This window comes from Poeciliopsis prolifica, unplaced genomic scaffold (assembly GCF_027474105.1).
Source record: "Poeciliopsis prolifica strain line A6 unplaced genomic scaffold, Auburn_PproV2 SCAFFOLD125, whole genome shotgun sequence".
Classification (NCBI taxonomy): domain Eukaryota; kingdom Metazoa; phylum Chordata; class Actinopteri; order Cyprinodontiformes; family Poeciliidae; genus Poeciliopsis; species Poeciliopsis prolifica.
In genome coordinates, this window is record NW_026562500.1 from 431346 (window position 1) to 457691 (window position 26346).

The window sequence follows — 26346 nt, forward strand, 5'->3', positions numbered from 1 at the left end:
TGCAGTGCTGTGCCTCTCCTCTGGGGGCGCTGTGCTCAGACGTGTTCTACTGGATCTACTGGAGATCCACAGTCTGTAACATCTGCAATGATCGCGACTGACATAATTAGTCTCTCTGAGCGGACATGCACTGAAAATGTCCGGGCATCAGTAGGGGGCGCTGCTGAGCCCCACAGGCACAAAGATCAACTGAGAGACAAAGAATCAGAGGAAGTAGAACAAGAAGACGAGGTGAACGGACGCCACGTGTCACTGAAATATTCATTCATTTTTATTGCTGTCAATGATTAATTACATGGAAATTATTCAAAAATTAAAAGCTGTAATCAGTTCAGGTCGACACTGAACTGTAAGCTTCCATGTTGGATTTGCTCATCCAACTCTTTCCGTTTCCTGTGGAGGCACACCTGGTTACCACAGTAACGGATCAAAGCTGGAACAGGGCGGAGTAGAAGGCGGGTTCAGAGCAGCGGCTCTGATAGCAGAGGGTGACGTCATTGATCAGGTGTTTCCTCCTGACGTGAGGCGGAGGGGCGGAGTCAGATTCCAAGCAGCGGCAGCAGTTGGTCACCATCTCTGTGAGCAGGAACCCTGAGGACAGACGGTGGAACTACCATCCAATGGAGCTCTAGAACCAAGCAGCCATCTTGCGATTGGTCCTTACCCAGAGACCTCCTGCTGGTCACCATCCCAGTCACCAATGGGACGACCAGTCCTAGCTTGGTGGAGGCGTTTCCCTGGAGACAGATCCTGAAGAGTCCCGTCTTCAGAGGATGGATGAAGATCAATTGGATGTTGGAGGAACTAAGAGAGACATGGACAGTCTGTCAGGCCTGGAGAGCCATGCTGGGCTCAACAGAACTTCAGGTGGGACGGGTCAGAACCACCGACCCAGATCCACTCACCCCGCCTCCGTCTGCGCTCTCGTCTCCAGCAGCAGATCGGTCAGAGGAAACTTCTCTGAAACACAAAGATCAGAAAACATAGGCCACCACACTCACTCTGCGTGGAAAAGTGGGCGTGTCCCACAAAGGAGGGCGGAGCTTCTACTTTCTCTGACTTTGAATGTGCAATACTTCCTCCGGCCACCAGGGACCGTCTTGTTCAGTCCGCTTCAATCTGACTCAAGTCCGTTTGCCTATAAAGTCCGCTTCAGTTGATGAGCTGTGACTGCAAATCGATCTCTGACGTTTCTCCTAGCGCTAGCAGCAGAAATGGCTGCACATGTACCAGACCTCAGTGGCATGGGGCATTCTGCTTAGCGTTAGCTTAGCGTTAGCAGCAGAAATGGCTCCTGGTCTTCAGCCAAAGACTAAAGAGAAATCACTAAACTCTGACGCCTCCATCTTGTTTCATCTGGTGAAACAGGAAGTTGCTCTCAGTGTCTTCAGAGGTTTTTGTGTCGTTTCCTGCAGTGGTTGTTTGGTGCAGCGCCCCCACAGGCCAGGAGGGGAACAGGCTGGTTTGACTCAGGACCACAGCAGCTGGAGGTTCTGTTCCAAATGTTCTGGTTCCAGTAGAACCGGGTCGACCAGACCATCAGGAAGGAAACAGCCATCAAAAACTGCATCCAGTTTCTTTAGGTGTTTCTGTATTCTGTTAATTGAATCTGAAAATGATTTATTTACTTCACAAATTTCATCTCTTAGTTTTGTTCTGCGACTCACTGGAATCAAACAAAACAACAGAAAACCTGGTAGGGACGACCAATGGTTATTTAGCTAGCTAGTTAGTTACCAATGTCCTCAAAGCGTTCGACCCAAACGATCAGCAGCTTTGAGTCTGATCGGAAAAATGATGAGACACTCTGGCAGGTCCGGATGTCTTCTGATGGACGGCTCTGAACACACAGATGAGGGACAGGTAAGACAGAAAAAACCTGGTATTGAAAGTACAGGGTCTGTTGAGGGCGGAGCCTCACCTCAGCTCTCTTCTGGTTGGATGATAAAGCAGCGGCATGCCCCGCCTCCTCATAGCTCTTCAGCCAATCAGCTGCTTGGAATATGAAGATTAATTGATCATCTTGAGTGTGATTGGTTACTGGCTGTTATGTCAGAGTGACATCACCAAGCACTGACTGTAGGTGTGTGATGAAGGAACAATGAAGGTGATTTCCGTCAAAGCATTGGCAAACTTCAGGACAAACCTCCGTCCGTCGAACACGCCGCCTCCGCTGTCCCCCAGAACAGGTTCTGGAACCAGGAATCACCCAATTGGTTGACCGAAGAGTTCTGACACCTGAACCCTCAAACAAAGACCTCACCTGAACGACTGGCTCCGCCCACCTCTTCAGGACAACCAAGAGACAACAGGAAGTCCAAGAAAGGACCGCTGATGCTGGTGTGCTTGTCCACATTCCCCAAGATCTGCAGGAGATGGACAGGTAAGACAGGACAGACTCAGACCCATCTGAAACAGGTGGACAGGTAGGACAGCTGAGGAATACCTCCCTGGGTGTTTTCTGTCCTGCTCTCATGTAGAAGACAAACGCACAGTCACTGTTTCTGGATGGAAGCTGGTCCAAACGTCTCAGGCTATCTGAGAAACCTGGAAGAGACGAGTCCAGAGACAAGAGCGCGGGCTGCGTGCTGCTGACACCTGGATCCTGCCGACAGGTGAGGGACGGACAGATGAGTGGTGGACAGGTGAGCTAAATAAAGCCAGTGGTGTCCCCATGTCTACCTTCACACTCTCTGGAGTCAGCAGACCCAGGTGGGACAGGAAGACTCTGGTCACCTGGAAGCAGCTGACAGGAGAAGGTGGTCTGCAGGTTGCAATGGCAACTGAAAGGCCTCTGAGCCGAGCTTCAATTTCCTGTTGGGTCTTCAAAGTTACTCGCAGAAGGTCCAACTGCTGCTGGTCCTAAAGTACAGATGTCCACACCTGAGACACCTTTGATCTGTGACAGCTTTGAACGTCTAGAGCGGATTTTACTGCTGGTTCTGGTTCTGGTCGGACTCAGATCTTACCTCAGCAGGTCTAGTTCTGATCAGAGGAGGGATGCTCTGATCTGCTCCGACTGAAGGAACGCTCTCCATGCGCTCCAGAACCAGCTGGTGGTTGATGGACCGTCTCTGTCCGGCGTCTGCAGCGGAGAGACGCGGCTGTCTTTGGATCAGCGCCGCCTGCGTCTGTCCAAGAGGCAAAAACTCATCTGAAGACTTTTGATCTGCGGACCAATCATAGTCCGGTTCTGTGGTGATGACCCCGGAGCAGAACCAAACGATACTGCAGCGCCACCATCAGGCTGCTTGAGGCACTGCAGCAGCGTCACATGATCACCTGAAAGGCTCGGCCGTCTTTGGGCAGCAGGTGGAGCTGTAGAGTCCAGCTGTGACGTCCCCACGGTCCCCTCAAGATCACCAGCAGAGACGGACCGGGCTCTGCAACAGGACCGGAACTATCAGTGTCTCTGCAGTTCTGGGCAGAGGTTCTGTCTCTGGTTCTGGTCCTACCTTGATCAGGTTGATCTGGTGTTGGCTCCAATGTGGCCAGAATCACAGAACCTTCCAGAACAAAATATCGGAACCTCTTCAGGCTGCTGTCATCCAACATCAGGGCGTTGTCTCTGAGCAACGGATCTGGACCCGCTCTGGAAATCTGCATGATACTGGACCAGAACCAGCTTAAGTTAGAGCCCAGGAGGAGCTAAGTACATCTGGCTCTGGTCCAGTTTGCTCCTGGTTTGTAACTGGATCAGAACCAGGACCGTGTTTTAGTCACCAGCTCAGCGTTGCCTCCGCCGCCTCCTTCACCCTCAGAGAGGCCGGGTTCAGATCTTTGTCGTCCTTCCACACAACGTTCTGGTCCTGTCTGGACCTGCTGCCCGAGATCCCCAACTCCACAATCTCCAGAACCTCCAGCAGACAGTCCTGGACGGTACCAGAGGGGACAGAGGTGTTCACCTAGAGAACAGGAACCGACCTGGCGCTGATCCAAAGACAGCCGCGTCTCTCCGCTGAAGACGCCGGACAGAGCATTCCTTCAGTCGGAGCAGATCAGAGCATCCCTCCTCTGATCAGAACTAGACCTGCTGAGGTAAGATCTGAGTCCGACCAGAACCAGAACCAACAGTAAAATCTGCTCTAGACATTCAAAGCTGTCACAGATCAAAGGTGTCTCAGGTGTGGACATCTGTACTTTAGGACCAGCAGCAGTTACCTGACGTACAGACTGTGATCAGAACCGGATCAGAACCTGTGGAGGTTGCAGGTCAGTTACCTGCTGGTGCAGCAGAACTGGGTTCTGGGTCAGCCAGGTGTTCAGGCAGCAGAAAGCAGCGACGATGATGGAGTGCAGGTCTCTGGAGTGGAGCGGAGGAGGACGGCCGCACTGGAACACGATGTAGGTGCAGACAGAACCGACGGCCCGGCGCCGCTCCGAGGCCTCCACCTGGACCTCCACCTGCAGGACCACAGAACATACAAACTGATCCGGGTCGGAACCAAATAAAATGACGAGAAGACCAAATGGTGGCGCTGAGATCCTTACGTCCACCTTTGGACCTGTTTGACCCGGTCCCGATAAAACCGCTTTGACCCGGTTTGACCCGGTTTGACCCGGGCTTACAGTCTTGGTGTGTGTGTGTTCCCACCTTGGCCAGTCCTCCCAGTACTTCCACTGCAGACAGACAAACTGCAGGATCATTTCTCCACTGAGACGTCAAACGCTGAGTCAGCAGACGCACAACATGAACCCAAAGGACGCTGCTTCTGATTGGGTGGCTGGTTACCAGGGCAACACACATACACTATCAGTGGGACTTTATTGCAACACCCAAACAGTAAGGATGACAGTCTTTATATCCTACTTGGTGTCCTGGTTCTGGTGGTTCCACTGGTCGCCCTGAATTGGACCTCCTGGTTCCGATGGTCTGACCTTCTGGACTGAAAATGAAGAAGAGTTTATGTGACAGTGTGTTTGGTAAAACACTCTTCCTTTTCCCTTCAGGGGTCGCCACAGCGAGTCGTTGGTCTCCTTCTGACCCGCCCTCCACCTTCATGTCGTCTTTGGATGGATGGATGGATGGATGGATGGATGGATGGATGATGGATGGATGGATGGATGGATGGATGTGATGGATGGTGATGGATGGATGGATGGATGATGGATGGATGATGGATGGATGGATGGATGGATGGATGGATGGATGGATGGATGGATGGAGATGGATGGATGGATGATGAAGGATGGATGGATGGATGGATGGATGGATGATGGATGGATGGATGGATGGATGGATGGATGGATGGATGGATGGATGGATGGATGATGGATGGATGGATGGATGGATGATGGATGGATGGATGGATGGATGGATGATGGATGGATGGATGATGGATGGATGGGATGGATGGATGATGGATGGATGGATGGATGGATGGATGGATGATGGATGGATGGATGATGGATGGATGGATGATAGATGGATGGATGGATGAATGGATGGATGGATGGATGATGAATGGATGGATGGATGGATGGATGGATGGATGGATAGATGATGGATGGATGATGGATGGATGGATGGATGGATGGATGGATGGATGGATGGATGGATGATGATGGATGGATGGATGGATGGATGGATGGATGGATGATGGATGGATGGATGGATGGATGGATGGATGATGGATGGATGGATGGATGGATGGATGATGGATGGAGGGATGGATGGATGGATGGATGGATGGATGATGATGGATGGATGGATGGATGGATGGATGATGGATGGATGGATGGATGGATGGATGGATGATGGATGGATGGATGATGGATGGATGGATGATAGATGGATGGATGGATGGATGGATGATGAATGGATGGATGATGGATGGATGGATGGATGGATGATGGATGGATGGATGATGGATGGATGGATGATAGATGGATGGATGATAGATGGATGGATGATAGATGGATGATGAATGGATGGATGATGGATGGATGGATGGATGGATGATGGATGGATGGATGGATGGATGGATGGATGGATGGATGGATGGATGGATGGATGGATGGATGGATGATGGATGGATGGATGGATGGATGGATGGATGATGGATGGATGGATGGATGGATGGATGGATGATGGATGGATGGATGGATGGATGGATGGATGATGAATGGATGGATGATGGATGGATGGATGGATGGATGATGGATGGATGGATGGATGGATGGATGGATGGATGGATGGATGGATGCCTGCCTGCCCCCATCCTTACTCCTCCTCCCATGTATCACCTTGGCTGCCTCCAGCTCGGCCTCCATCGCTGGTCTCTCCACTGTCTTGTACATCTTTCCTTTCTTTCTCTCTGATTTTCTCCTCACACCTCCCAATCTACTCGGACATGTTTCTTCTCTTCATTTTCACTCTCGCTGTTGCTCTGAACTGTTGAGCCGAAGCACTTAAAATCCTTCAGTCTCATATCTCTGTAACCTCGTGTCTCCATCTGGGTCCTTCTCTTGACATTTTCCTTCACCTGTCCTCTCCTCCCTCCATTGATCATCATTTCATGACACATCATCGTCCGTCAACCAGGACTCAGAACCAGTCCTCAGTGAAGTCTCATTTCCACCTTGAACACTCAAACAGCACATCCAGCCAATCTCCTGCGTGTCCTGAACCACTCCAGAACCATGGTTCCTCTCTCAGAACCTCATACAGAACCATGGTTCCACTCTCAGAACCTCATACAGAACCATGGTTCCTCTCTCAGAACCTCATACAGAACCTCATACAGAACCATGGTTCCTCTCTCAGAACCTCATACAGAACCATGGTTCCTCTCTCAGAACCTCATACAGAACCATGGTTCCTCTCTCAAAACCTCATACAGAACCATGGTTCCTCTCTCAGAACCTCATACAGAACCATGTTTCCTCTCTCAGAACCTCATACAGAACCATGGTTCCTCTCTCAGAACCTCATACAGAACCTCATACAGAACCATGGTTCCTCTCTCAGAACCTCATACAGAACCATGGTTCCTCTCTCAGAACCTCATACAGAACCATGGTTCCTCTCTCAAAACCTCATACAGAACCATGGTTCCTCTCTCAGAACCTCATACAGAACCATGTTTCCTCTCTCAGAACCTCATACAGAACCATGGTTCCTCTCTCAGAACCTCATACAGAACCATGGTTCCTCTCTCAAAACCTCATACAGAACCATGGTTCCACTCTCAGAACCTCATACAGAACCATGGTTCCTCTCTCAGAACCTCATACAGAACCTCATACAGAACCATGGTTCCTCTCTCAGAACCTCATACAGAACCATGGTTCCTCTCTCAGAACCTCATACAGAACCATGGTTCCTCTCTCAAAACCTCATACAGAACCATGGTTCCTCTCTCAGAACCTCATACAGAACCATGTTTCCTCTCTCAGAACCTCATACAGAACCATGGTTCCTCTTTCAGAACCTCATACAGAACCATGGTTCCTCTCTCAGAACCTCATACAGAACCATGGTTCCACTCTCAGAACCTCATACAGAACCATGGTTCCTCTCTCAGAACCTCATACAGAACCTCATACAGAACCATGGTTCGTCTCTCAGAACCTCATAAAGAACCATGGTTCCTCTCTCAGAACCTCATACAGAACCATGGTTCCTCTCTCAGAACCTCATACAGAACCTCATACAGAACCATGGTTCCTCTCTCAGAACCTCATAAAGAACCATGGTTCCTCTCTCAGAACCTCATACAGAACCATGGTTCCTCTCTCAGAACCTCATACAGAACCATGGTTCCTCTCTCAGAACCTCATACAGAACCATGGTTCCTCTCTCAGAACCTCATACAGAACCTCATACAGAACCATGGTTCCTCTCTCAGAACCTCATACAGAACCATGGTTCCTCTCTCAGAACCTCATACAGAACCATGGTTCCTCTCTCAGAACCTCATACAGAACCATGGTTCCTCTCTCAGAACCTCATACAGAACCTCATACAGAACCATGGTTCCTCTCTCAGAACCTCATACAGAACCATGGTTCCTCTCTCAGAACCTCATACAGAACCATGGTTCCTCTCTCAGAACCTCATACAGAACCATGGTTCCACTCTCAGAACCTCATACAGAACCATGGTTCCTCTCTCAGAACCTCATACAGAACCTCATACAGAACCATGGTTCGTCTCTCAGAACCTCATAAAGAACCATGGTTCCTCTCTCAGAACCTCATACAGAACCATGGTTCCTCTCTCAGAACCTCATACAGAACCTCATACAGAACCATGGTTCCTCTCTCAGAACCTCATAAAGAACCATGGTTCCTCTCTCAGAACCTCATACAGAACCATGGTTCCTCTCTCAGAACCTCATACAGAACCATGGTTCCACTCTCAGAACCTCATACAGAACCATGGTTCCTCTCTCAGAACCTCATACAGAACCTCATACAGAACCATGGTTCGTCTCTCAGAACCTCATAAAGAACCATGGTTCCACTCTCAGAACCTCATACAGAACCATGGTTCCTCTTTCAGAACCTCATAAAGAACCATGGTTCCTCTCTCAGAACCTCATACAGAACTATGGCTCCTCTCTCAGAACCTCATACAGAACCATGGTTCCTCCCTCAGAACCTCATACAGAACCATGGTTCCTCTCTCAGAACCTCATACAGAACCATGGTTCCTCTCTCAGAACCTCATAAAGAACCATGGTTCCACTCTCAGAACCTCATACAGAACCATGGTTCCTCTTTCAGAATCTCATACAGAACCATGGTTCCACTCTCAGAACCTCATACAGAACCATGGTTCCTCTTTCAGAACCTCATACAGAACCATGGTTCCTCTCTCAGAACCTCATACAGAACCTTATACAGAACCATGGTTCCTCTCTCAGAACCTCAAAAGAACAATGGATTCTCTTTCAGAACCTCATACAGAAACGTGGTTCCTCTCTCAGAACCTCATACAGAACCATGGTTTCTCTCTCAGAACCTCATACAGAACCATGTTTCCTCTCTCAGAACCTCATACAGAACCATGGTTCCTCTCTCAGAACCTCATACAGAACCATGGTTCCTCTCTCAGAACCTCATACAGAACCATGGTTCCTCTCTCAGAACCTCATACAGAACAATGGATTCTCTCTCAGAACCTCATACAGAACCGTGGTTCCTCTCTCAGAACCTCATACAGAACCATGGTTCCACTCTCAGAACCTCATACAGAACCATGGTTCCTCTCTCAGAACCTCATACAGAACCTTATACAGAACCATGGTTCCTCTCTCAGAACCTCATAAAGAACAATGGATTCTCTTTCAGAACCTCATACAGAAACGTGGTTCCTCTCTCAGAACCTCATACAGAACCATGGTTTCTCTCTCAGAACCTCATACAGAACAATGTTTCCTCTCTCAGAACCTCATACAGAACCATGGTTCCTCTCTCAGAACCTCATACAGAACCATGGTTCCTCTCTCAGAACCTCATACAGAACAATGGATTCTCTCTCAAACCTCATACAGAACCGTGGTTCCTCTCTCAGAACCTCATACAGAACCATGGCTCCTCTCTCAGAACCTCATACAGAACCTCATACAAAACCATGGCTCCTCTCTCAGAACCTCATACAGAACCATGGTTCCTCTTTCAGAACCTCATACAGAACCTCATACAGAACCATGGTTCCTCTCTCAGAACCTCATAAAGAACCATGGTTCCTCTCTCAGAACCTCATACAGAACCATGGTTCCTCTCTCAGAACCTCATACAGAACCATGGTTCCACTCTCAGAACCTCATACAGAACCATGGTTCCTCTCTCAGAACCTCATACAGAACCTCATACAGAACCATGGTTCGTCTCTCAGAACCTCATAAAGAACCATGGTTCCTCTTTCAGAACCTCATACAGAACCATGGTTCCTCTCTCAGAACCTCATACAGAACTATGGCTCCTCTCTCAGAACCTCATACAGAACCATGGTTCCTCCCTCAGAACCTCATACAGAACCATGGTTCCTCTCTCAGAACCTCATACAGAACCATGGTTCCTCTCTCAGAACCTCATAAAGAACCATGGTTCCACTCTCAGAACCTCATACAGAACCATGGTTCCTCTTTCAGAATCTCATACAGAACCATGGTTCCACTCTCAGAACCTCATACAGAACCATGGTTCCTCTTTCAGAACCTCATACAGAACCATGGTTCCTCTCTCAGAACCTCATACAGAACCTTATACAGAACCATGGTTCCTCTCTCAGAACCTCAAAAAGAACAATGGATTCTCTTTCAGAACCTCATACAGAAACGTGGTTCCTCTCTCAGAACCTCATACAGAACCATGGTTTCTCTCTCAGAACCTCATACAGAACCATGTTTCCTCTCTTAGAACCTCATACAGAACCATGGTTCCTCTCTCAGAACCTCATACAGAACCATGGTTCCTCTCTCAGAACCTCATACAGAACCATGGTTCCTCTCTCAGAACCTCATACAGAACCGTGGTTCCTCTCTCAGAACCTCATACAGAACCATGGTTCCACTCTCAGAACCTCATACAGAACCATGGTTCCTCTCTCAGAACCTCATACAGAACCTTATACAGAACCATGGTTCCTCTCTCAGAACCTCATAAAGAACAATGGATTCTCTTTCAGAACCTCATACAGAAACGTGGTTCCTCTCTCAGAACCTCATACAGAACCATGGTTTCTCTCTCAGAACCTCATACAGAACAATGTTTCCTCTCTCAGAACCTCATACAGAACCATGGTTCCTCTCTCAGAACCTCATACAGAACCATGGTTCCTCTCTCAGAACCTCATACAGAACAATGGATTCTCTCTCAGAACCTCATACAGAACCGTGGTTCCTCTCTCAGAACCTCATACAGAACCATGGCTCCTCTCTCAGAACCTCATACAGAACCTCATACAAACCATGGCTCCTCTCTCAGAACCTCATACAGAACCATGGTTCCTCTTTCAGAACCTCATACAGAACCTCATACAGAACCATGGTTACTGTCTCAGAACCTCATACAGAACCGTGGTTCCTCTCTCAGAACCTCATACAGAACCATGGTTCCACTCTCAGAACCTCATACAGAACCATGGTTCCTCTCTCAGAACCTCATACAGAACCTTATACAAACCATGGTTCCTCTCTCAGAACCTCATAAAGAACAATGGATTCTCTTTCAGAACCTCATACAGAAACGTGGTTCCTCTCTCAGAACCTCATACAGAACCATGGTTTCTCTCTCAGAACCTCATACAGAACAATGTTTCCTCTCTCAGAACCTCATACAGAACCATGGTTCCTCTCTCAGAACCTCATACAGAACCATGGTTCCTCTCTCAGAACCTCATACAGAACAATGGATTCTCTCTCAGAACCTCATACAGAACCGTGGTTCCTCTCTCAGAACCTCATACAGAACCATGGCTCCTCTCTCAGAACCTCATACAGAACCTCATACAAAACCATGGCTCCTCTCTCAGAACCTCATACAGAACCATGGTTCCTCTTTCAGACCTCATACAGAACCTCATACAGAACCATGGTTACTGTCTCAGAACCTCATACAAAACCATGGTTCCTCTCTCAGAACCTCATACAGAACCATGGCTCCTCTCTCAGAACCTCATACAGGACCTCATACAAAACCATGGCTCCTCTCTCAGAACCTCATACAGAACCATGGTTCCTCTTTCAGAACCTCATACAGAACCTCATACAGAACCATGGTTACTGTCTCAGAACCTCATACAAAACCATGGTTCCTCTCTCAGAACCTCATACAGAACCATGGTTCCACTCTCAGAACCTCATACAGAACCATGGTTCCTCTCTCAGAACCTCATACAGAACCTTATACAGAACCATGGTTCCTCTCTCAGAACCTCATAAAGAACAATGGATTCTCTTTCAGAACCTCATACAGAAAGGTGGTTCCTCTCTCAGAACCTCATACAGAACCATGGTTTCTCTCTCAGAACCTCATACAGAACCATGTTTCCTCTCTCAGAACCTCATACAGAACCATGGTTCCTCTCTCAGAACCTCATACAGAACCATGGTTCCTCTCTCAGAACCTCATACAGAACCATGGTTTCTCTCAGAACCTCATACAGAACAATGTTTCCTCTCTCAGAACCTCATACAGAACCATGGTTCCTCTCTCAGAACCTCATACAGAACCATGGCTCCTCTCTCAGAACCTCATACAGAACCTCATACAAAACCATGGCTCCTCTCTCAGAACCTCATACAGAACCATGGTTCCTCTTTCAGAACCTCATACAGAACCTCATACAGAACAATGGTTCCTCTCTCAGAATCTCATACAGAACCTCATACAGAACCATGGTTACTGTCTCAGAACCTCATACAGAACCATGGTTCCTCTCTCAGAACCTCATACAGAACCATGGTTCCTCTCTCAGAACCTCATAAAGAACCATGGTTCCTCTCTCAGAACCTCATACAGAACCATGGTTCCTCTCTCAGAACCTCATACAGAACCATGGTTCCTCTCTCAGAACCTCATACAGAACCTCATACAAAACCATGGCTCCTCTCTCAGAACCTCATACAGAACCATGGTTCCTCTTTCAGAACTCATACAGAACCTCATACAGAACAATGGTTCCTCTCTCAGAACCTCATACAGAACCTCATACAGAACCATGGTTACTGTCTCAGAACCGCATACAAAACCATGGTTCCTATTTCAGAACCTCATACAGAACCATGGTTCCTCTCTCAGAACCTCATACAGAACCTCATACAGAACCATGGTTCCTCTCTCAGAACCTCATACAGAACCATGGTTCCTCTCTCAGAACCTCATAAGAACCATGGTTCCACTCTCAGAACCTCATACAGAACCATGGTTCCTCTCTCAGAACCTCATACAGACCATGGTTCCACTCTCAGAACCTCATACAGAACCATGGTTCCTCTCTCAGAACCTCATACAGAACCATGGTTCCTCTCTCAGAACCTCATACAGAACAATGGATTCTCTCTCAGAACCTCATACAGAACCGTGGTTCCTCTCTCAGAACCTCATACAGAACCATGGTTCCACTCTCAGAACCTCATACAGAACCATGGTTCCTCTCTCAGAACCTCATACAGAACCTTATACAGAACCATGGTTCCTCTCTCAGAACCTCATAAGAACAATGGATTCTTTTCAGAACCTCATACAGAAACGTGGTTCCTCTCTCAGAACCTCATACAGAACCATGGTTTCTCTCTCAGAACCTCATACAGAACAATGTTTCCTCTCTCAGAACCTCATACAGAACCATGGTTCCTCTCTCAGAACCTCATACAGAACCATGGTTCCTCTCTCAGAACCTCATACAGAACAATGGATTCTCTCTCAGAACCTCATACAGAACCGTGGTTCCTCTCAGAACCTCATACAGAACCATGGCTCCTCTCTCAGAACCTCATACAGAACCTCATACAAAACCATGGCTCCTCTCTCAGAACCTCATACAGAACCATGGTTCCTCTTTCAGAACCTCATACAGAACCTCATATAGAACAATGGTTCCTCTCTCAGAACCTCATACAGAACCTCATACAGAACCATGGTTACTGTCTCAGAACCTCATACAAAACCATGGTTCCTCTCTCAGAACCTCATACAGAACCATGGTTCCACTCTCAGAACCTCATACAGAACCATGGTTCCTCTCTCAGAACATCATACAGAACCTTATACAGAACCATGGTTCCTCTCTCAGAACCTCATAAAGAACAATGTATTCTCTTTCAGAACCTCATACAGAAACGTGGTTCCTCTCTCAGAACCTCATACAGAACCATGGTTTCTCTCTCAGAACCTCATACAGAACCATGGTTCCTCTCTCAGAACCTCATACAGAACCTTATACAGAACCATGGTTCCTCTCTCAGAACCTCATAAGAACAATGGATTCTCTTTCAGAACCTCATACAGAAACGTGGTTCCTCTCTCAGAACCTCATACAGAACCATGGTTTCTCTCTCAGAACCTCATACAGAACAATGTTTCCTCTCTCAGAACCTCATACAGAACCATGGTTCCTCTCTCAGAACCTCATACAGAACCATGGTTCCTCTCTCAGAACCTCATACAGAACAATGGATTCTCTCTCAGAACCTCATACAGAACCGTGGTTCCTCTCTCAGAACCTCATACAGAACCATGGCTCCTCTCTCAGAACCTCATACAGAACCTCATACAAAACCATGGCTCCTCTCTCAGAACCTCATACAGAACCATGGTTCCTCTTTCAGAACCTCATACAGAACCTCATACAGAACAATGGTTCCTCTCAGAACCTCATACAGAACCTCATACAGAACCATGGTTACTGTCTCAGAACCTCATACAAAACCATGGTTCCTCTCTCAGAAACCTCATACAGAACCATGGTTCCACTCTCAGAACCTCATACAGAACCATGGTTCCTCTCTCAGAACCTCATACAGAACCTTATACAGAACCATGGTTCCTCTCTCAGAACCTCATAAAGAACAATGGATTCTCTTTCAGAACCTCATACAGAACCTCATACAAAACCATGGCTCCTCTCTCAGAACCTCATACAGAACCATGGTTCCTCTTTCAGAACCTCATACAGAACCTCATACAGAACAATGGTTCCTCTCTCAGAACCTCATACAGAACCTCATACAGAACCATGGTTACTGTCTCAGAACCTCATACAAAACCATGGTTCCTCTCTCAGAACCTCATACAGAACCATGGTTCCACTCTCAGAACCTCATACAGAACCATGGTTCCTCTCTCAGAACCTCATACAGAACCTTACAGAACCATGGTTCCTCTCTCAGAACCTCATAAAGAACAATGGATTCTCTTTCAGAACCTCATACAGAAACGTGGTTCCTCTCTCAGAACCTCATAAAGAACAATGGATTCTCTTTCAGAACCTCATACAGAAACGTGGTTCCTCTCTCAGAACCTCATACAGAACCATGGTTTCTCTCTCAGAACCTCATACAGAACCATGTTTCCTCTCTCAGAACCTCATACAGAACCATGGTTCCTCTCTCAGAACCTCATACAGAACCATGGTTCTTCTCTCAGAACCTCATACAGAACCATGGTTCCTCTCTCAGAACCTCATACAGAACAATGGATTCTCTCTCAGAACCTCATACAGAACCGTGGTTCCTCTTCAGAACCTCATACAGAACCATGGTTCCTCTCTCAGAACCTCATACAGAACCTTATACAGAACCATGGTTCCTCTCTCAGAACCTCATAAAGAACAATGGATTCTCTTTCAGAACCTCATACAGAAACGTGGTTCCTCTCTCAGAACCTCATACAGAACCATGGTTTCTCTCAGAACCTCATACAGAACAATGTTTCCTCTCTCAGAACCTCATACAGAACCATGGTTCCTCTCTCAGAAACCTCATACAGAACCTTATACAGAACCATGGTTCCTCTCTCAGAACCTCATAAAGAACAATGGATTCTCTTTCAGAACCTCATACAGAAACGTGGTTCCTCTCTCAGAACCTCATACAGAACCATGGTTTCTCTCTCAGAACCTCATACAGAACAATGTTTCCTCTCTCAGAACCTCATACAGAACCATGGTTCCTCTCTCAGAACCTCATACAGAACCATGGCTCCTCTCTCAGAACCTCATACAGAACCTCATACAAAACCATGGATCCTCTCTCAGAACCTCATACAGAACCATGGTTCCTCTTTCAGAACCTCATACAGAACCTCATACAGAACCATGGTTCCTCTCTCAGAATCTCATACAGAACCTCATACAGAACCATGGTTACTGTCTCAGAACCTCATACAGAACCATGGTTCCTCTCTCAGAACCTCATACAGAACCATGGTTCCTCTCTCAGAACCTCATAAAGAACCATGGTTCCTCTCTCAGAACCTCATACAGAACCATGGTTCCTCTCTCAGAACCTCATACAGAACCATGGTTCCTCTCTCAGAACCTCATACAGAACCTCATACAAAACCATGGCTCCTCTCTCAGAACCTCATACAGAACCATGGTTCCTCTTTCAGAACCTCATACAGAACCTCATACAGAACAATGGTTCCTCTCTCAGAACCTCATACAGAACCTCATACAGAACCATGGTTACTGTCTCAGAACCGCATACAAAACCATGGTTCCTATTTCAGAACCTCATACAGAACCATGGTTCCTCTCTCAGAACCTCATACAGAACCTCATACAGAACCATGGTTCCTCTTTCAGAACCTCATACAGAACCATGGTTCCTCTCTCAGAACCTCATACAGAACCATGGTTCCTCTCTCAGAACCTCATAAAGAACCATGGTTCCACTCTCAGAACCTCATACAGAACCATGGTTCCTCTCTCAGAACCTCATACAGAACCATGGTTCCACTCTCAGAACCTCATACAGAACCATGGTTCCTCTCTCAGAACCTCATACAGAACCTCATACAGAACCATGGTTCCTCTTTCAGAACCTCATACAGAACCATGGTTCCTCTCTCAGAACCTCATACAGAACCATGGTTCCTCTCTCAGAACCTCATAAAGAACCATCGTTCCTCTCTCAGAACCTCATACAGAACCATGGTTCCTCTCTCAGAAACCTCATACAGAACCATGGTTCCACTCTCAGAACCTCATACAGAACCATGGTTCCTCTCTCAGAACCTCATACAGAACCATGGTTCCTCTCTCAGAACCTCATACAGAACCATGGTTCCACTCTCAGAACCTCATACAGAACCATGGTTCCTCTCTCAGAACCCCATACAAAACCATGGTTCCTCTCTCAGAACCTCATACAGAACCTCATACAGAACCATGGTTCCTCTCTCAGAACCTCATACAGAACCATGGTTCCTCTCTCAGAACCTCATACAGAACCATGGTTCCTCTCTCAGAACCTCATACAGAACCATGGTTCCTCTCTCAGAACCTCATACAGAACCTCATACAGAACCATGGTTCCTCTCTCAGAACCTCATACAAAACCATGGTTCCTCTTTCAGAACCTCATACAGAACCATGGTTCCTCTCTCAGAACCTCATACAGAACCTCATACAGAACCATGGTTCCTCTTTCAGAACCTCATACAGAACCATGGTTCCTATCTCAGAACCTCATACAGAACCTCATACAGAACCATGGTTCCTCTCTCAGAACCTCATACAGAACCTCATACAGAACCATGGTTCCTCTCTCAGAACCTCATACAGAACCTCATACAGAACCATGGTTCCTCTCTCAAAACCTCATACAGAACCATGGTTCCTCTCTCAGAACCTCATACAGAAACTCATACAGAACTATGGCTCCTCTCTCAGAACTTCATACAGAACCTCATACAGAACCATGGTTCCTCTCTCAGAACCTCATACAGAACCATGGTTCCCATCTCAGAACCTCATACAGAACCTCATACAGAACCATGGTTCCTCTCTCAGAACCTCATACAGAACCTCATACAGAACCATGGTTCCTCTCTCAGAACCTCATACAGAACCTCATACAGAACCATGGTTCCTCTCTCAAAACCTCATACAGAACCATGGTTCCTCTCTCAGAACCTCATACAGAACCATGGTTCCTCTCTCAGAACCTCATACAGAACCTCATACAGAACCATGATTCCTCTCTTAGAACCTCATACAGAACCTTCTCACATGTTTTCTCTTGATCAGTGGTTCTGAACCTTTTTTCAGGAACCGAATCCACCAGTTTCACTGAACTTTTCTTTGTGAAAAATAAAATCTCATTTTTTTCCAAATTCAAGACATGTTATTTTTTTTTACAGGTGGACAAAATGAGTCGTGTATCAACATCACTTTGCTCAAACAACAAAACCAACACAGAGCATGAACAATAAATTACTGTATTTATTCTGGCCCCCCAAATATTTTTGCTATATTACTAATTAAAAATAAATTTGAATTTTTTATAAAATATAAAAATTTTATAACTTACTTTTTTATATTAAAATTTAATTTGTTTTTTGTCATTTTGAATCCATAAAATACTTTTTCCTTTCCCGTCTCCTTGCAGCTTCAAGAAGTGTTTCCTTAGTGTTGCCGGTGTTCCCATCGCGTTCCCTGATACACATCGATCCATGTTGTACATATTCGTTCGACCACTGTCTTTTTTTGCTCGACACGTTTAGTATGGATTAAAATATTGAGAAAGAAACAACATGATGCACAACTACTGCTTGCACTAAATTCCCTGCAGCTCTGATTAGCCAAGCGATGTCACGTGATGCTCTGCATGTTGGCCAAGCAGGGCGTCATCACGACTTTACACAGTGTGTCTTTACCTCCAGCAGAGGATCCGCCGATCCACCGAACCCAGTCAAGAACCACTGATCTAGAAAAACACCATCAAGCTCCTGCTGACATTCTCTATCAACGTCCTCAAAGCAAAAAACGACATCTGTAGCAAATTTTCTTGACATGAAACCATTCCACTATACATGACACACTTGTCACCTCCAAAACGTTCCTGACAAACTCCTCCTTGAAGATAACTCTACACTATCCTGTTCGACTTCCAGTCTGGTCTTCTGAACACACAGTATGTCCGCCTTCCTCCTCTGCTCACTCCCTAGCTCTCCCTGTAATAGTCCCAACATTCAAAGTTCCTACTCTCAGTCCTAAACTCTTGCTTTTTCGCTTCTCTCTCTGTAGACACGTCTTCTCAGATCAACAGTAGTGCGATTTCCATCGGTGCCCTGTTGGTTACCAGCACCAGCGGCAATCGTTGTTAACCCAGGCCTCCACCAATCCAATATGGAGATCATGTTCTTGACTCGCGTGTTAGACTTGGGAGTAGTTGTATGCCACATGCTGATTCTCAAGCTGACATTTCTCAGGTTTTGGAATAACATAAAAAAGACACAGAGTCTCCCTTGGTGGCTGCATTTCGCTAAAACACTTAATTATAAAATGAACTAAATATGTTGATTTTACCAGTTAAAAACACAGGTAAGCTCGACTTGGAGAACTTACCTGACCAGGATCAGGTGAGGGAGGAGGAGCCTCTGCTGCAGCCAAGTCATGGACTACATTCAATATGGCGGCTGCAGAGACAAAGAGGTGATTAATGTCCATGAGGCAAAGCCATGGAAAGATCAGGAAGCAGAAACTGACCCAGGAGCAGCTGGATGTTGCATGTGTCTGTCTCTGTCTGCAAAGCTCCAATCAGAAGGCTGCAGAGGCGGGGCTTATAAGACAGGAAGTCACCTGCTGTGCCGTCCTCACAGCCCATCATCAAATCCACAGAGTTCTGCAGAACCACAGGTGTGATGGCAAGTCCGACTTGCTCGTATGTTGCCATGGTTACAGAGAGGCTACCTGTATTTGGGCTGGTCCAAGCTGCACAGGTAGGGGCATCAGAGACAGCAGGATGAAGATGGAGGACCGCCTTAAATCCATAGGACTGACGAGGCCCTTAAACCGGATCAGATCCCTGGAAGCATCAACAGGAAGTTACCTGATGGTCACAATTATGCTTGGTTCAATTCAGAGAAAGATGTTTATTCACCTGCCCACCTGTCTACAGGAGCCCAGAGAGGACAACACAACACCAGAGCAAGACTTTTCACCATCAGATGATCTGAAAGCTTCCTGATTCAAACCAGATTAAATTAAATGCAGGTTTGGTTCCTGTTATCTGATCTGGACCTGACTGTTCACCAGGATACCATGCTCCTCTCTGCAGGTATGCTCTCTGCAGGTATCCTCTCTGCAGGTATGCTCTCTGCAGGTATCTCTCTGCAGGTATCCGTCTCCCTGACAGGATCAGGTGCACCAGAAGGTTCTCTAGGTTCAGTGACCATTTGTCCTGTTTTCTGACCCGACTGGCTCTGCTAAACGCTCCCAACCTGATCTGAGCTGAGTCCTGCCCACTTCTTGTTCTGTACTGGAGGTGTTGGTACCTGTCCAGCAGTACCGTCTCCAGGACAGAGACAAAGGACGGCAGCAGCAGGTTGACCCTCTCAGGTCGCAGCAGAACAGACGGGTGGAGTTCAGCAGGACAGAGACCAGGACAGGTGGACAGGCGTCCTGGAGGCTCCGCAGGAGAACCAGGTAGAACCTGACAGAGGACACCAGGGACAGGAGTGAGTCAGTGAGATGGACAGACCTGGACAGGTGGACACACAGTTACCTGGACAGGTAGACAGACTGAATGTTTTCTGCTGTCTTCTTGCAGGTGAAAATCCTGCAGAGCGTCCCGCAGGCCTCTGCTCTCCCTGCTGCCCATCGGTCTGACATCACAGTGGCATCAGCTCGTTTACCTGTTGGAGACAGGTGTCCAGGAATATTAGAGTATGTTCTAACCAGGAGCAGGTCCTACAGGACAGAGCACGCTAACAGGACAGACCTGAAGTTGTCAGAGCAGCTTCAAACAGCCAGGAGCCAAACAGCCGCAGGAGGGAATCCACGTTACACCTGAGAGGGTGGGCGGGGCATCGTGGGGCGGAGCTCAGAGGAGGACAGGAAGAGGGCAGACGAGAGGAAGACTTCCAGTGATGGGAGGATGAAGGTGTCTGAGAAGACAGAAGATGGAGGCCAATAAGATGGACCTGCTGAGATGATTTACCTGCACAGGTAAAGGTTTCTTTAGACTAGAAAGGGGATATCTGTTTATTAGGACACTGTAGCTATAGAGCTGTTCTCCTGAACCAATAAAAATCATAACACTCTGGATCAGCTTGGATCCAGGTTCTACCTGTTGTTCACATGAAGGTGAGAAGCTTTTAATAGGCGGGGCTTCAGGTGTAGTGGGGAAGTTAACAGGTGTGTGCGGGGCACTTCCAGAACGAGGCCGTGAGAACCCTGCAGAGAAGAAGAAAAGGGTTGGATCACAGAGCGGTCTTCACGGAAAACAACGACAACAAAGTGGCAGAGATTACCGTACGATGGGAGGCGGTCTCTAAACAGACTTCTGCTCACAGAAAAACCTGGAGGAAAGATCACAAGGAGATGAACTGGAACCGCAGAGGAGTTCTGGTGGACCGGGTCGGTGGACTGAGGTTATTTACCCACAGAAGGCAGTCTGTCTCTGGACTGACTTCTGGCACCAAGTTCTGCAGAAACAAATAAACCATCACACCTGAAGCAGCTTTGCTTTGGTTACGCATGAAGATGTTTGTTACATCTGGACTTCTCAAACTGGAGAGCAACAGAACCAGTTTACCCCTTCATACGATCTGAAAATACTTCTCAAAGGCCGAGAAACTTCCACGTTCTTCCCTTTTGGATACACCAGAACGAGGGTTGATCTGCTCCAGTCTTCCTCCATTAACTCTTGACTTCAGACCAGATACTGATGTTCTCCTGTAGCTTTGGAAACAACCCGTGTCCATCAAGCCCAAAAAGCATAATGAGACTCCATCCCACTTCGTCACAGTGGAAGTGGGGATGCCTGAATTCAGAACCATGAGCGAGTTTCCCTAAGTCCATTCTAGTTCTTGTCTCCCTGAGCACCAAGGAAATCTTTCAGAAAATGGGGAATTCAAGGAGTGTGATGTGAAGATGCAACAGATGGACATGTTCATTAGTCTGAACAAGACTCCAAGACCTGGAGCAAGACATCTTCACCAACCTAGAGTTTATCCAATGAACAAACTCCGTGGATCATGAACTGATGAAGCCAACAGAATCACATCACATCAGAGATGTGATTGTGAGGCCACCTGAACTAACCTCCTCAGCAGCCTGGCTGCACCTGCAAAGTGTGAAGTCACTGGAAGGAAAACCAGAATTATTGTCTCTATTTCTGCAATGAGGTCCAGTAAAGTGGGGTCTACCTGTGTTTGGTCGCAGATGCTCTGTTTGTTCTGAGGTTTTCACAGCCACACCTGCAGAGACAGGAAAACATTCAGACTCAGTTTCACCCAACCTCAAAAGCCCTTTTTCCACTAGAGCAGCTGTTACCGGTTGTGCCTCTGTCCGGCCTCGCCACATTTGTTTCCTTTAGCAGAACCTTTGCATTTCCTCTATATTTTTCATAGACGCTTCAGGGGTAGTGCAAGCCGTGCATGGTGTGCACGCGATGGGAATGAGAGCAGGCTCATGATTTATGTCACTGGAAACTCCAAACTACATTTCAACCACCACATGCCTGAATGACCGGGATTTAACAGGCCATTTCTGATTTAACAGGGCAAGCAGCTCTTCTCTCTGAACAATGAGGATGCGATGCAGAAGTGAGAAACAGTGCAACTCTGCTCAACGATCTGTTGGAGTTACAATTCGGTGCCAGTCTATTAAACACCAGATCTAGATAATGTTTGGACAACAGAAACAAATATGTGTTATATTCCCTGTTTGGTCACTAGATGGGGCTGTAAGCATAAGTGTATGAGCCAAATGACAATAGGAAGTCGGCAGGTGTTGAACTTGGAAAAGGCAGACAGGTTTTGACTGCAATTGATCCAACTTGACTAGAACCAAACCAAACATTAATTAGTAGAATGAGATCCAACACAGAAGGGGCCAAACGCCGCCTCTCCGTTCAGGAGGTGGGATCATTACATACCTGTTCTTCATCATGGAGTCAAGGGGAGTTTGACAAGCATCTGAACCAAGAATGAAGAAATGATGTATGACCAGATGCAGAACTTTACAGAACAAATATGGCGTCAGACGGAAGCAGAACTTTGGGCCTATAAGGTCCCTGTGGACGTCACTTTGTTCTGAACATCTTTCTCTCCCTGCGACAGGCTGGCGACCTGTCCACCTGTCCAGACGACCTGTCCACCTGTCCAGACGACCTGTCCACCTGTCCAGGCGACCTGTCCACCTGTCCAGACGACCTGGCGACCTGTCCACCTGTCCAGGCGACCTGTCCAGGCGACCTGTCCACCTGTCCAGGCGACCTGTCCAGGCGACCTGTCCACCTGTCCAGGCGACCTGTCCAGGCGACCTGTCCACCTGTCCAGGCGACCTGTCCACCTGTCCAGGCGACCTGTCCAGGCGACCTGTCCACCTGTCCAGACGACCTGTCCACCTGTCCACCTGTCCAGGCGACCTGTCCACCTGTCCAGACGACCTGTCCACCTGTCCAGGCGACCTGTCCACCTGTCCAGACGACCTGGCGACCTGTCCACCTGTCCAGGCCACCTGTCCACCTGTCCAGGCCACCTGTCCAGGCGACCCGCCTCTCGCCCAGAACGTAGCTGAAGAGGCACTAGCACCTCCTGACCCCACTAAGGACAAGGTGCTGGAAAATGGATGGATGGATCTTGCTCTCCAAACTCTGATGCAAGACAAGGAGGAAGCTGAAATGTAGGTGGGGATACCTGAACAGGCCCTCAGCTCAGTAATTTGAGGAAGTGAAGAATGGACCTCACTGAGAAGACAGCTGTGGTCTCATCAAACAGGCTTTCCACCATACTGAGTTGATTCTGTAAGTTCTGGTTCTGTTGAACGTTTTGTACCGAGGAAGGCGTCGACCAGTTCACTGACTGATCTCACGGCTCTGAAGAAAATTCCTGACAGCTGAACATCTTCGTCCAGGGAGGAACCGGCTGTTTGGTCAATCAGATCCACTGGATTACTGCAGAAAACAGGAAACTCATCAGCAAGGTCTCCAGGCCAGAGGGAGGAGCAGCAAGCATTTACCTGAACAGGTGAAGGAACTTGAACCAGGTGTGAGAAACATGTTCACCTTCCATGTCTGGAGGAACCAGAGAAGCATCTTCATCTGGAACCTGGAAGGGAGGGAAGGAAGGTCCAAACATCTGAGGAAGGATCCTGGGAGGAGAGTTAGAGTTAGGATGGAGACAGAGGGATCTGCTACAGAACCAACAGAGATTCTCCAAAACAGCAGAAAAACGCCTGAAAAAAAGCTCTTCCAATGAAACATTGGAAGAGCTTCACTGGTGCAATGCAGTGATGGACCTTCAGAACTTCAGAAACATGACCTGCTGAAATCCTGAGGCTGCAGACGGACCTGGAAGTTAGTCCTGCTGCGACCCGGCTCCACTGCTTCACCACCGCAGGCTGATGCCTCCAGCTGCTGAACAGCTGCCTGAACGTCCGCCACAACGAGCGGCACGGAAAACATCGAGAACATGCCAGCAGCCACACCTCCAGGAGGACCGCCACAGAAAGGTCCGACAAGCCTCCTGTCCAATGGTGAGATGCACAGGTGGAGGACAGATGGTGTGATACACAAAAGCAGGTACTTTTTCTCACCTGCAGGAGTGGGCGGAGCCAACAGGGTGTGGTTGATGCGCAGCAGGAAATGCAGGAGAGTCTGCCAGGTTTTGCTGCTTATCACTGAGCTCTCTCTGGCCAGAGACTGAGCCGAACTCAATACCTGCTGACAGAGAGACAGGTAGACCGGACTCACCTGGCCTGACCTGAGAGGGCGGGACAAAAGCAGTTAAGATCTCATCAGGTGTTTGATTCAGGTTCTGATCTGAGTGAGGGTTTGACCTGAGGTCTGGATTTATTTTGAGGCTTCCTGTGGATAGTCTGGTCTCAGGTCCAGGTGAAAACGAGTACCTGGGTAGGAACAGGATGTAGAGATGCCGAAGGATCCTCTGGACATACAGATTAGGGTCTCTGCTGATTGGTGGAGGGGTGGAGCTTTTTTGGGATACCAGGGCCATCATCCAATCAGTGTAGACATCCACACAGAGTTTGACAGTGTCTCTGTCCGATGGCAGAGTCAAACCGTAGCAGAGGACCTCCATGGTCCACTTCACCTGTGTGTGAAGAGACAACATCTACCTGACATGTTTCTGGACTGAAACCACAGAATCTGGACGAAACTTCAATCACAGCAGAACCACAACCTTTACCATCAGTGATCTTCATCACTCATCAATCAGTATCCAGTCAGGCACAGATGGGTGATCAATCAGGGACCAATAGGTGATCAATCAGGGACAGATTGGTGATCAATCAGGGACCAATCGGTGATCAATCAGGGACCAATAGGTGATCAATCACGGACCAATTGGTGATCAATCAGGGACCAATCGGTGATCAATCAGGGACTAATAGGTGATCAATCAGGGACCAATCGGTGATCAATCAGGGACCGATTGGTGATCAATCAGGGACCGATCAGTGATCAATCAGGGACCGATCAGTGATCAATCAGGGACCGATCTGTGATCAATCAGGGACCGATCAGTGATCAATCAGGGACCAATCTGTGATCAATCAGGGACCGATCAGTGATCAATCAGGGACCGATCAGTGATCAATCAGGGACCGATCGGTGATTTTTAATAGCTGAAGAATGATGTGTCAAGTTGCCATGGTTCCAGTTACAGAACATATCTGTTACCATGGTGACACATTGACCCAATCAAGTGAAAGTGGACCTGATCAGATGGATTGATGAGTTGATAAGAAGTCAGAGATCGACCTGCTGCCTGCTCCTCCCACTGCCACACCTGGTGTTTACCTGCCGGTCGGTACGCAGCAGGCTGCGGGTGCTGGGGTTTCCCAGGCCTGCTGCCAGGGGCTTCACCACGGCAACAGCAACCTCTCTGCCCACAGAAGGCGGGAACCCACTGAGCGCGCTCACCTGGCCCTTCAGGTACTGGTCCATCACCGCTCAATCACGCTCACCTGGAACAGTCAGGTCAAAGTCGCTACCTGACAGTAAATTCATCATCCCAGAATCCTGCGTCTAGCTCTGAGCTGTTCCCAGATCTGTTTTGGGTCCAGTTGGTTCTGGTGCTGTTAGAACAGGATCAGTTCTTCACTGTGAGCCTCGGTTCAATCAGAGAGAACAGACTGGTCACAGGTGAACTCACCTGAGCTCAGCAGATTCACTCAGGTGAGTTCCAGGTGAACAGGATCAGTCTGACGTAATCAGAGTACAGTAGTAGTAATCAGATTACTTTAGTTCTAATCAGAGAACTTAAGCTGTATTGAGAGTACATTAGTACTAATTACTTTAGGCCTAGTCAAAGCACAATAGTTCTAATCAGTACCACAGTTGTATTAGTAATAGTCAGATTAATAGTTTAGTACTATTCAGAGTGCAGGATGTTAACTAAAGCTGATTTGAACAGAACCATCCAGAACCAAATGGACCTGATGAAGGAACTATTGCTCTGGTTCTGATGAAGCAGCAGAACCTTCTTACCTGTTCAGGTGAGTCGCTGCCTGACGGACTGGACCGGGTCGCGCAGCCGTCCTCTCTGGTTCTGAAGGTCAAGCTGCTGTTCTCCCTGAGCGCCGACTGGCAGGCTGAGCAGCAACAGGTTTACAGTCAACAAGCCTCCGCTGCTGGAGCTCCGACCCGAACGGACCCGCCGGCGCCGCCCGACTGCCGCTCACTGATTACTGCAAACATT

The 26346-nt window shown here is 47.7% G+C and overlaps 1 pseudogene; it reads right to left on the minus strand.

Moving 5' to 3' along the window:
* Positions 1–247: 247 nt before the first annotated feature.
* LOC129355170 (ral GTPase-activating protein subunit beta-like) lies at positions 248–26180 on the minus strand (annotated as a pseudogene).
* Positions 26181–26346: the final 166 nt, after the last annotated feature.